Source organism: Falco biarmicus, chromosome 8 (assembly GCF_023638135.1).
Source record: "Falco biarmicus isolate bFalBia1 chromosome 8, bFalBia1.pri, whole genome shotgun sequence".
Classification (NCBI taxonomy): Eukaryota; Metazoa; Chordata; class Aves; order Falconiformes; family Falconidae; genus Falco; species Falco biarmicus.
Genome location: NC_079295.1, coordinates 742692 through 755633, shown reverse-complemented (window position 1 = coordinate 755633; position 12942 = coordinate 742692). Strand labels below are relative to the sequence as shown.

Sequence of the window (12942 nt, the reverse complement as noted above, 5' to 3'; positions counted from 1 at the left end):
TGGGACAGGTATTGCCTTGACATTTGCATCTCTTGAGGTTTATAGGTGGCAGGAAAAGACGGATTCCTGAGGAACTCAGTGTCAAGTTGTGCATGCAAATAACTCTTGCCATCTCCGTGCCCTTCAAAAACCCTCCTCCGATCGTATCGCTAGCAGTCAGACTCTTGAGCCTTGCTGCAGAAAACTGGATGCAGGGTATGGGGGAGACGAGGTCATTTTATCGCTTAGGATCTTCTGAGGGCTGGAGCTCTTCAGGAGTTGGGTCGGTGGCTCAGTTCCTGGCCCTGTATGTTCTCTTTTTCTGCTGCTGACTGTGGTTTCTTGGCCCCTTGCTAATACAGGTGAGCTGGAGTGAGCTGGATGGCAGAAGGAACGTAGTCCCCAAAGGTCCCACAATAATCCTGATGTGCCTCTCCGTGTTGCAGCCCTTTCTCTGTTGATCCCTCTGCTGGGACTCTTGGGATTGGCGATGCCGTGCAAGTAAGGGTGGACTTCCACCCAGAGAAGACTGGTGATTATTCCAGGCCCCTGACAGTTCACTATGACACAGGTAAGGTCTGGGCACTGCATGGTGCCCAGTCTCTGCGTCCTTCAAAACAGAGACCTTTCAAAGCAGAAAAATGTTAAGCTTGCTTTGCAGACTACTTCTAAAACCTTTTCTTTCAAAACCTCTGTATGTTTCGGTGCTTAAGTGAGCAGGTAAGGGGCAAAGGCTGCGTGTGCCCTCGTTCTGTGTGGCTGTGTGCCGGTCTCTCCCTGGGGGATGCTGGTGTCGGCTGGGTGCTCTCCACCCAGCACCCCCCATGACTGCCATCTGCCATCATTCCCTGTTGTCCCGGTCACCTTAATTGCCTCTCCAGGTGTATCTCCCCTGTCCCGGCTTTGCCTCAAAGAAAAGTGACAAATAGTTGGTGTTTAGGGGGCTTTTAAAGTGCATCCCCTCAAGCAGGAATGAGGTTTTTTGGAATCGGGTTTTGCTGGGAGTTGCTGAGTCGGAGGCGGGAGGAACCTTGATTCTCCGTTACGGTGTGCATATGCACGTGTGAAGCTTCATTCCTTGGCGGTGCTATGTTTGAAGCGCGACATGGGAATGCGTGCCTCTGTCAGACTCGCTCCAATGCCGCTGTCTCTTACACATCTGTCCCCTGCACTGCTTCTACGTTGTTTTGCCGCAGAGCCTTGTTCTTTCTTTTTGCCTTCTCCCACAGCTCACGACATCAGGACTAATGCAGCCAGGACTTGAGGGCTCTTGGGATTTGGCAGGAAGAGCTCGCTGCCTCCCGAGATAGGTGTAAGATTTATATTAGGCTAGGAGAAGCTGAGGTCAGGCCACAGAAACACCATCAGCTTTACGCTTCACTGAAGAGTAAGCGGGGAATATCTTTAGGAAAAGGCGCCATGTTAGAATGCTTCTGTCGGCCTTGGCTCAGCAGGCGTATGTTGTGGTGCCGAACGAGGCGCTTCCTCAGTTGCGTGAAGGCACTTGGCGTGTGTTTCCTCTCGCCTGAGAGGGAGGTTTGGTTTGTCCCTGTTCCTCAGCGTTGGTCCTTGGAAGTGCGGTGTCCTAACCGAGGGGATACTGTGTGCTGCTTTAGGCCGGCAAAGAGCATTTTAGTTGTCTTGGGTTTGTGGAAGTTACAAATGCTCCTGTATCTTCCAAACACTTATGTAGCCTCACGACTTATTTCAGCTTTGTCTAATGTTTTCCAGTTATTGACATATTCACGGAGAATGGTTGATGCTCACTCAGAGGAGCTTATTGTTTTGGGTAACAGTTTCTAGGACGGGTGACTGAAATATCAGCTAGGGAAGCACAAAAACGTGCCTTATTTGTATGCCTATACAGAATCTATAGGATAAAATTCAGAGGGCTAGAATTTCTCTGGGGCAGATGAGCAGTGACAGTGGAGATTAGGGCCGTAGGGTTTATACTTTGTGACGGAACAGAGTGAGCGAATAATTAGGGCCAGGATCTTCGTGGCTTGCTTTGAAAAACCTGAGAGTCTTGTTCTTACTGAAACAGCTGGTTCCCCCATAGTCAATCTTTGCAAAAGTGATTTGTGTGGGTAGGCCACGGGGATAAACTCTCTGCTGGCTCTGAGATGGGTGTTTTCCCAGGAACACGTGCAGCTCCCTGGGAGATGAACCCAGGATTTCATTCCTGCCTGCCAGTACAATGTTGCAGTTATTTTGAAATAAACTACGAATTGCGAAGGAGAGCAAGGGGATAATGAAGGGATTATCTCTCTAGCTTTGAAGCGTACAGGTAAGTGAAAGGCTGCTGAGATGAATGGCTAAAGTGAAGCAGAAACGTGTAATCAATCAGTCTTTCGAGGTGTGGTGCAGAGTTTATTGCAGGAGTAGTGCAGAGCACCAGACAGCGTTCCCTGACCTCGCGTGGCGAGCCCTGGCTCATGTGTCCGGCACCACGGCAGGCTCCCTGTGACGCGCGTACAGAAAGCAGCCGGGTTGCTCTTTCAGAGCCACCAACAGAGTGTTTATTAAGAAACAGAAGTGCTAAGAGCAAAACAGCAGTTTAAGGTGTTGGGAGGCGTTTCCCTCGCTTGGCTGTGTATCAGTACTGACTTGCTCGCAGGCAGCAGTCGTTCTCAATGGATCACACCCTTCTTAGGGTGACTTACGCAGGATCAGGTGAACATTGCTTAAATTTCTGCTGAAGCTGGGTCAGATCTGTCCCTAGCATTGCTTAAGCAAGCATGGAGCTCTTCCATGTGAACAAGTCACAATTTTTCCCTTAGCGTATGATTTGGTTGATTTAAATTGTGTGTCTTTTGGGCTGGTTAGGAGCACAGGTACTGTCCCCTGGATAGACTGTGTGTGTGGTGGCGGTTCTGTTGCTACAAATTTATGGATGAGTGTGGAGAAAATGTTTGCTGCTATGAGCGTAATGATTTACAATGAAAACTTGTCCTTCAGTGCTTTACATGCCTAAACTCCTCCTTTTCGCCTGTGTACGTGTGTCTGGGTGTGAAAAATCCCAGCTCGTACTGAAATGAGGGTGACTTGGGATGTTCTGGGCTCCAGCATATCCCTGTCCAGCACCTTAACATCAGATTATGGTACTTGAAAGGGTTTCTGAAACCTGCGTGCGAAGCACTCGTACAGCTTTGGAAAAGGTTTCAATACCACTGAAAGTCCTGTCGGTCACTTGGCCTTTCCCAGATGACGTTCAGCCCACCCTGTGTGGACCGTGTGGATGTGGGAAAATAAGTTTATGGAGGTAAGTCCTAGTCTCAACCAATCCAGTATTCTTAAAGTTTCGATATTCTTTCAGCTGTCAAGTCCTGCTCAAGTGAGATGATGCCCAAGCTGCTTGCCCTGAGTGCTGCTGATTGTACACCAAACCCAGTCTGCTGCAGTAACAACATTTATTGCAACCTGGCAGCGTAGCACCAGCTTGGTGTGGGAAGGTGAGCTTTGCTCAGGGACACGTGGCTGAGGAGATGCATGACGGGTTCCCAGAGGTGTGCCAGAGGTGCAAAGCAAATCCACCAGTCCAATGCCATCCAAAACAATAACGTCTACGGCAGGTGCTCCATGCAGGTGAAGAAGGCTGCCAGAGACAGGAGGTGCCGGCGAGATGCTTGGAGTTGTGGAAGGAGAATTGCTTCTCTACTCGGAGCTCCCTAAATGCTGACTCACATTAGGCTCCTGTCTCCAACGAGTACTAGTATAGTATGATGGGTGGTCTTCAAGGTGTAGGACCAGATCCTGTGCCTGTATGTGGGTGCCAGCAGTGCCCACTGGCCCTTGTGGCAAGGCGCTACAACACGCTTCTAGCCCAGGGGATCTGTGGTGCGGTATTGAAATTCCTCTGTGCAGTTTTTCCCCATCGGTTGCTGCATCCCTTGGCATCTCTTTGTCAGCACAGAAAACTTCAGTAATTAGCAAAGCACCACAGAGCTTGTGCGTGGCCGACGGACGCTATGTATTGAGATGCTTTTATTGCTGTCAGTAATAAAAGTAATGATGCAGATGGCTCTCTTTCAGTAGCTCTGTGAGTCTAATGCAGAAGCAAAAGCCTGGGGCAGGATCTCACCCTCTTTGAGGGGGGAGATCAGAACCCATACCCATAGGAGTATTTTAGGAGACAGCACACCCAAGAGGAGGCAGCCCTCAAGCAGAACTGCCTATTCCATTACTCTTCTGTCTCCCCTTGGTTCAGAGCCCCAAAAAGCGGTTTCCCCAGAAGAGAGGTAACGTGTGTGGCTCAGGAGTAGTTCTCGGTGGTTTTAGTCCTGCTGGAAGCCTCCAGCCTTGTGCTAAAAGCCTGCTGAGGAACCGTCTAGGTGTTTGGCAGATGAATACCCTGTTTTCCCTCAACTTCCCACACAGCTTGCAGGAGGGCTGACAGCTGCTGAGCAGGAGCTGTGCTAAAGCAAATCTTGGCTTGTTTGCTGTGGATGGCAGACCCAGGCTCAGAGCATCCTTTGTGGTTCTGCACGCCCAGGGCACAGATGGGGGAGTTCAGCCTCGGCTCCTCAATTGCTTACTTCAAGGGCAGGTAGAAAGTGCGAGCAGGGTCTGATTCTGGCTCCGTGGTTGTTAATCAGAGTGAGTTTTCCTGCGCTGGCTCAGTTCCTGTCCCCGTAGGAAGTGGGTGAAGTCATGTCTCCCCTCCTGAGCCCTGGGCAGCAAAACTTGCTCTGTGCCAGATTCAGGTTATTCCTATATGGCAGGAGAGAGCAGCTAAACAGACTTCTTCAGTGCAGCACGCTGGGAGCTGGATGTGGAGCAGAGCTTGCCTTGCCCTGGGTCAGGGAGGGGTCTGGCTGCCTTGTTCCCCCGCCGCTGAGCTTTGCTGCCTGGCCCTGGAAGCAGGGGGTCCCCAGCACCGTTTCCTCCCCATTGCTGCTTGCTAGGCGTGGGGCAAATGCCAGCAGCCTCGTAGAATCATAGAATGATGGAGGTTGGAAAAGACCTTGAAGATGACCAAGTCCAACTTAACCCCGGATTGCCAAGCCCACCACTAAACTGTGTCCCGAAGCACCACATCTGTGTGTTTGTCAAACGCGTCAGGGGTGGTGATTCCAGCCTGCAGCGTGGAGAAGCAAGCCCTGCCAGAGCCGTCTCCTCCCTGGCAGGCTCCCGCCAGCCCCCCAGTCCCGAAGGCTGGCCAGCAGCTGCTGCTTAGGCTGCCCGCACGCGGGGGGCTGCTGCAGGGGGGTTTGGTACTGAGCACTGGAGAGCTACTGGGATGTGTGGTTTGGGTTGGTCAGTAAGCGTGATGAGCTGGCCTCAGATCTTCCCCTTCCTCTAAGCCAGCACCGACACTTGCACGATAGACAAGATCTCCTTAGGGCAACGTAAGCATAAAAAATAATAACAAAAGAATTTCTTGGGTAGATCTGGAAGAACTGGCTGGGGATCACTGTATTTAGTGCGGCAGCAATGCTCAGGGTGGCAGGGGATGTCAGAAGAGGATCTGGGTCGTCTGTCCTACGCAGGACGGCCTGAGCTACTGCCCTGAGGTGCCTCTGCCCTTCTCAGTCTAACCACAGGCAGCTTCTCTGTGCTGCAGCAGCCTCTGGAGCTGTGAGTGATAACCGCCAGCTTGAGAAAGCACCGAGGTTTCATCACAAATGGGGGAAAATGAGGCATGAGATCACAGGAAAAATCAAGGCATATGAAACACGATTAATTAGGGAGCTGATGTGGAGCTCTTCAGTCACCTGTGGCACGACAGAGAGTTTGGTGTGGTGTGTTAGAGCCATTTGGGTTTGGTGAAGATGACGGTAACTACAGAACCGGGTGTGCTCGGCTGGCAGCAGGGCAAGCACAGCCTGTGCATCTCGGCCGCGGTGGGAAACTGTGGTAGGGGCTGCATCGCGTTGCAAATGGGCCGAGGGGAATTGTCAGGGGCGTTGCTGACTGCTCAGCTCCTGCACAGATCAGCATGGGGTTCCCAGCCGGGAATGTCGGTGTGTTGGGGTGCTGAATCCCTTTCTTCAGCTGAAATTGATGCTGGGCTTAGCTGAATCAGCTTACGTTGGTAAATGAGGCCACCTCTGCAAGGGCTTGGCGGTGTGTTAGTGGCCACTGTACACACGCAGGAAGCTCATTAAATCCCAGCCCTACGTGTTTATTGATGTTTGAGGCTGAACACCTGTGGGCATCTCAGCTACTCGCAAGAGTAAAACATTACCTTGCTGTGATATTAGTCTGTGGTTTTGTGTAGACTTTGGAGAAGACGACCACCTCTGCATGCCTCTCTTCTCTTTTCTTTAAGAACCCCCTTTCTACCGAAGGTCCTGTCATCTTGCCAGGCTGGCACTGCCATCAGTAGCTTCCAGGAACTTGTTTGAAAACAAAATGAAAATCCTATTGGCTTAGCCTCTAGATCAAGCCTTTGTCTTTTCTCTCTGGAAACCCACGGATGGATGTGGATAGGCAGCAGGGTTTAGCTGAAGTTCAGCCCTTGCTGTGTTGCGTTTCACGTTCCTGAGATCACTCAGATTGCTGAGCCCTTGCGGTTTGTACTGACTCCAGCCAGAGCAGAGGAGGCTCAGGACTTGCCAAAAGTCTCGGTTTTGGCTGTTTTGTTCATCCCCAGAAGCAGACTTCCATGTGACGCCGCCTATCCCGTTCTTAGCCTGTGAAGGATTTCTGGAGAATGTAGTTTTCATCTCTTTGCAGGGCATCCTGGAGTGCAGCTTGTCTCTTCTATCATCAATGGAAATCACTAGTATGTTCTTAGGTGCCATGAACCCTGGATGCGTTTCGGGGCAGAACTGACCATTCATTAGTCTCCTTTCCTGGTGGATCAATCAGCGTTTGCTGAGAAGCAGAAGAGTAGCTTGAAGGGTGATTGATATATGAAGTGGCGTATTAAGCATGTCTTTGCCAGGCAATCAGAAGGAAGGTTCCTGCCCTGTCTTTCCCCGTGGGCCAAAAGCAGTGTTTCAGTGATCAGCAACCCCAGCGTATCATGGCTGTAGTACCAATAATGATTATATATAGCCCACGGCATCCTGGATATGCGGCAGCGCTGTCTTGTGTTATCCAACAGTTTCATTGTCCTTTCAGTCCATTCTGCGAGGCTCCTTCACACTGGGCAGCACAAAGGCTCTGTGCTGGCTCCCAGATATTCCTGCGCTGGAGTATTTCATCCCGTAAGAAAGCCAACAGCCCTTCCTAAGCACGGTGCGGAGGAGGTAATGGGGAATCCTTTGGGTGCTCCATTACAGGAGGATGCACAGCAAGGAGCCTGGTGGAAAGCAAGGTGACTCCTAAGTGCAGGAGAGCCGTCTGAAGAGCCTGCGACCTGTCCCGTAGACGCTGTGGCTGGTCATTGCTCTCCATCTCCCTTTTCCTGCCCATCTGTTGTCTCACGGTGGCTTGCAGTGCTCTGGGGTAGCAGATCCTTTCCTTGCGATGGGCTGCATGGGCTCAGAGGGGGCTTTGCTGGGGGCTTTAGCTGTTGACAGCATCAGCTGTGGCAGCAGTGATGATTAGGGTGCCCTGAGCTTTGTTGTAGCCTGGGCAATGGTCCTGTAGAAACCCCTGTGCTGGCAGCAGTTATTTAATGGTGAGGTTTATAAACAAGCTGCTCCTAGGGCTGGAGTAACTAGCACGATGGTTTTAATGATGTCTGAAGGTAGCTCATGAGCACTGCCTCCGAGAAGCACTTAAAAATGACTGTCGCTGCCCTGTGTTTTGCTCTAGTGCTGGAAATACGAGCGTGGGGACTGACAGGTGGCCTTTGTCAGAGACCCAGCACACTTTGTAGGTGATGCCATTAGCTTCCTGACAGCAAAACAGCTCAGAGCAGCGCTCCTGACTCTGACCGAGGTAGCTCTGTGGGAGGTGCAGCCAAAAGCGTATGGTGGGGAGGGCTGGATCCAGCCGCAGGGGACTCCTCTCGCTTTCCAGAGATCGTTAGCCTGGTGAAGTGACTCCCTTCTCCGGTGGTGAAGTGGTACCAGCAGACCTTTGCATGCTGTTTGAAAAACCAGAATATGCTGGTGATGGTGAGGCAGTTGGGTATCGTGATAGTAGCAGGAGCAAAAGAACTGCTCAAAGGGTCGATGTGGAGGTACAATGACACTTCTGAGTGAAGAGCTCGGCTTTCGTTGCTTGCTTGTATTTTCAGTGAAAAAGCAGCAGGACCTGTCTCTTTTAGAAGAGGTGAGAGCCAGGCATAGTTTTCTGACAAACTGGGCAAATTAACTTAAACTTGCTTTCCCTGTTACCCAAATATTCTGAACCTGACTGTCATGCACTCCTAGAAAGGTTTAAAATCCAAATTCAGCGAGGAGGGAGTTACAGGGATAGAGGGAGAATATTACGGTGAGGACGAAAGGCAGCAGAGTGCTGTTTTGTTTCTCTTCAGTCTAATCCATCTGGCTACCAGCTTCCTAATATTTAGAGCAGTAATCGATGGAGGAAGGTACTGGCTGTTGAATGCTGGGAACGCATTCTTCATAAAACCTGAAATTTGTTTTGAAATCTTGTTCAAGGGTTTGCTTAATATTCGGAAAGATATTTTAGCTCTTCTGTAAGTTCCCTCTCCTCCTGCACAACAGGCCCCCCAGAGGACGACCCAGTGCTGGGTTTCTTACTTTCAGATAGTTAAAAGTTACCATGATGTGCTGAGATACCGGTGGCCATAGCCATGCAGATGGATGCTGGAATAAAACACGGTGGTGTTCCCGCTGTCTCAGAGAGCATCGCTCAGGAGTGCACAGCCCAAAGCACCTGCTCTACTGCTGTGTAAGAAGCCTCTCTTTTAATTTCAAGTTCAGGTGTTGCTTTGTTCAGGTTGCAGAGTGAGCTGTGTCCTGCTGTCTCTGGGAAATACGTCAAAAGCGTGTAAGAATGAGAGAGCTGACAGCCTGTAATAAGATCATCGTGTTGTGTAAGTAACAATAGGGCAGGTACGTCTGGATTCAGTAAATGTGCTTTCATGGCAGCAAAGCATCCCAAAGCACAGACCCACGGACATTACCCCATCAGGTGAAATACCTAGGGCTACATTGCTGGTACAGTACAGAGATTGTTTTGTTGTTGTTTTTTTCTTTTCCTCCAGACTTATATATTAAACCATCAAGAGTCTTAAATAAATGTCACATCTAATTTGGCACCCAGGCCGTGAAGCCTGCAGCTGCCCTGGGCCAACCCTGACAGCTCTGCTCTGTGTCAGTTTATCTGCCTGGCAGAAAGACCTGCTGCTCCCTCCTGACTCGCTGGCGTCTGCACGCTCTCGTCTGTACCGGGAGGTTTGTGGGTTTACACAGTCAGCACGATGCCAGATCCTTCTCTCTGTGGTAGAAGGTGCTCCGGCAAAGCCCTCCAGCCTTCAGAAGCGTCCTCGGTGCCTGCAGCCGGGAGTGTAAGTGCTCTCCAGGAGAGCAGCAGTAGGGGATGCTTAGCAAAGCGTGTAGAAGCAGGCAGTGCATATGCTTTCTCCCTCGTGGGCCTTGGAGGCAGCATTTTTCTGTGCTGGAGGCTTTATTCACGTCTTTGTTTAATCGCTTCTGATGGTTTTACCTTCCAAGCCTTTGTCCAGTTGCTTTGTGGATTTATAGCGATGAGCGCCTGTAGGCACCTATGGCAGTACGTTCCAAAGGAAGGAATATTCCTTGGAAAAGTACTAGAACTACTTTTCTCTCATTTTGACTAATACCATTTCAGGCCCTCAGGTTCCTGTTTTACAACAAATTGTGACAACTTTTTCCTCGTTCACTTTTTCCCAGGCCATTCATACTTCTACAAACCTACCTATCTCCTGTGTGGTTTCTAGGTTGAGGAATCCTGTTCAGTCTTCGTATAGAAGCTGCTCTGTACTTCGGAGAAGGGCAGAAAGAACGATTAAATTTCAAAGGCTTCAGTCTGGTTTTTAAGATCAGAACTATACCCATTATTTCAAGACCCACCTGGCCATGGGTTTAGACAGGGAGATCATGATAGTTTTCGTGGAGTTCATTTTGCAGTAGTTTGTTGTCTCGTAGAGCATTTTTCATGTCATGTTTCCATGAACCGGAGTTGTGCATGCTCAAAGCACTGTGCATGTCTCCCATTTCTTGGGTCCTGCTTCCTCTGCTTGCCAACGTACGCCGAGGATTCAGCGGAGGGGGGAGGCAGTGCTTATAAAGCACACCTGCCTCTGTAACGCTTCTGAACCTCAGTTATTTTTCTACGCTAAGTTGTCCGTTCCAGAAAGCAGGCTGTCCAGTCATTGGAGACGTCGCTGTTTCTCTCGCAACATAACTCATCTCTGGCCACGAATCCCTCCCACTCCTCCTGGGCTCCCTTAAGAGCAGAGAAGTTGAGGTTATACAGGCACGAAGGCCGAACTCTCCATGTGTGGAGGTGAGGGAATGGCTGCAGAGATCTGTTTAAAGGGTGATTCATTCCCAGCCTCCCTCCAAGAGAGGGGCTCTCTTTCTCCTGGCACGGCTGTGAGTCGCCGCATTGTGTCTGCCTTAGGGTTTAAGGAGTCCGTGTAGGACACCGCCAGCTCTCCCCCATGCTGTTGCGTGGCTGCCTTGGAAAGGCAGGTCCATCCCCTGGCTGCCTTGCTGTAACCCGTGCAGCGAGGAGAAGGCTCTGCCTTGGCAGGGGGATGCTCTCCAGGGATGGCCGGGTCGCTGCCCTTCTCAGCTGGGGCTGGCTCTGAGGCTTTAAACACGCTCCACAGAAGTGCCATTTCGACGGAGAATGTCTCGTGTTTGTGGTTTGCTTCTCACCTGGAAACCCTCACCTGCAACAGGCAGAGTAGGCTCGGTGCTCAAGTTTGAGATGGTTGACTCCCAGGAGTTGCTTGGTTGGGAAGAATGAAGGTTTGGAAGCTCTGGCAGTGAGGGACGCTTTGGTGGGGGTCTCTTCTGGAGGGTGAAGTGCTGGCGGGTGCTCCAGCAAGTGTCCAGGCGTTAATCGGCTGCTGTGCGCAGCCAGGGGCTCTCTCCTCTTCGGTCTGAGGTGGAAAGCAAAGGTGTGCTCGCTCGGGTTGTGGGACAGCTTGGGCATACTCGGTGCAGACTTGCACGCTCAGGCACAGGCACCGACAGGCTCCAGGCAGAAGAAATGGGCTTGCAGGGCTGTGATGGGCAGGTTGGCGTGGGCCGTGCCCCACCAGTCTCATTCCGACCTGTCTGCACAGACACACAGCAAGTGAGGGTGCTGCTGCTCCAACACAGTGAAGTTCTCATCTGCGTCCCATCCTGCCGTGGGCTGTCACTTTGCTTGCCTCCCTCTTCTGCCTGCATGCCCCAGGCACCTTGGCTTGTTGGCAACAAGGGATCAGGAGAGACACAACCCCGGTGGCGTGCTTGCAGGAGACTCTGGGCGAGCCGTGACCGAGGTGGGACTCCTGAGAGTCACCTGAACGACTCAGATGCAGAATTCCCTGGGACCCGAGTGGGATGGCAACCCAAAGGCCACCTGGGCACATCTGAAAAAGTCCCCCTGTAGACAGGGTCACCTTGGGGATAAATCTTCACAAGCCCACCCAGAAATAAGGTGCTTAAGGTGGTGTCCAGGACATCCTCGTGCTGTACACATGCAGCTATCAGGCTGTGATAAAGGTATTGATCTGTGGAACTGCTAATACAGCTAAAGGCTGTGACACTTCTGTTCCCTGTGGCTTCCTCTGTTCCTTGTACTCCCATCAGCAAGGGCGATGAGCAAAGTCTCGCTTTTGCTTTGTTCCAGGTGAAGATATTCACACAAGCCTTCATGGAGCCGCTGAAGATGTCAACATCAGGCTAGACAGGAACTCCTTGACAGCTGGGAAGACCTACATCACGCTGTCAAACCACAGATCCGTGGTCATCCACAATCGGAGTAAAGTCATAGCCCACTCCAGTGGAAGGCTTTTGTTAGTCAAGAAGGGGAGGATCAGGAGAACCTGAGGTTCGTTGGGAAGATTCATTTCAGTAAGACAGGCTGCCCAAGGGTAAAACTAACGTACGGCCTCAGAGGGATGTTGGTGCTTTTTTGAATGGCGTAGGACAAGTAAACCATCCACGACACCAGGGTGTCCCCCCCTGGGCTTCAGGGTAATGGAGCTCAGTGCTTCCCATTCCGGTTCCATCCATGTTCCAGCTCATGTTTTGGGGAGGAAAGGTTGCATTTCCTTGGAGAGCAAATTCCCATCTGTGGGAGCCCTAAGTCCGTGAGGCCAGGTCCCTGGGCTCGCAGAGGGTCTGTGAGGCTGAGGAAGGTGTCGGCACTCCTTACCTGGGACTGCGTTGAGCGGTAGCACCTAACAGCTGCAGGCAGCGTACCTGCTGTGATATTCACTGCAGTTTCTTCCCCTCCAGCTTTGATAAGATGGCAACCTTCTTCAGCCTTCTTGTCCAGTAGTGCGCAGGGCAGGGTGCTTTGCTGGCCCCGAACGTTGAGGCCATCCGGCTGTAGGATGCTGAATTGCCTTGCGCTGTCCCGGCTTCCAGCACAGCGAGGTATCCCTGCCCCTTCTCCGGGGCTCGGAGAGTTCGGAGGTGGAGGGTTCTGCGGGGAAGGCAGGGCAGCACAGGACTTGGAAGTGCCTTTGGGCGTCAGCACCTGTGTCTTCGTGGTGCTGAGAGGTGGGGCAGGCTCTCCACAGGGTGTCTCTGAAGCTTTGAAATTCCGTTTGGGGCAGCAGGGAAACACTTCTAGCCCAAGGGGATGCACTGGGAATGACACTTAGAAGCTGGGGTGATTTAGGGAGTCCTTGTGTGCCTTCTCAGAGTTGAATGGCTGTAGGTGTATAGGAGTTAGTCTGAACCCAGAGCTGGTCAGGAAACTGCCTTCAGCTGGAGAACTTTTTGAGGGCTTCTGAGCAAATAAAGTTCAGTGTAATTAGGTCAGAAATGCCTTGAAGGCCAAAACGAGTTTTCCACTCTTCTCTGTTTTTAATTGCGCAGTGTGTGACTTCTGTGCAAGATCAGTGTGTTAACAGAAAAAGTCTCATGACCTTCTCTTAGTACGTCCCTG

The 12942-nt window shown here is 51.3% G+C and overlaps 1 pseudogene; it reads left to right on the top strand.

Moving 5' to 3' along the window:
* Positions 1–12942, top strand: part of LOC130153731 (hydrocephalus-inducing protein homolog) — a 62755-nt pseudogene that overhangs the window by 20719 nt on the left and 29094 nt on the right.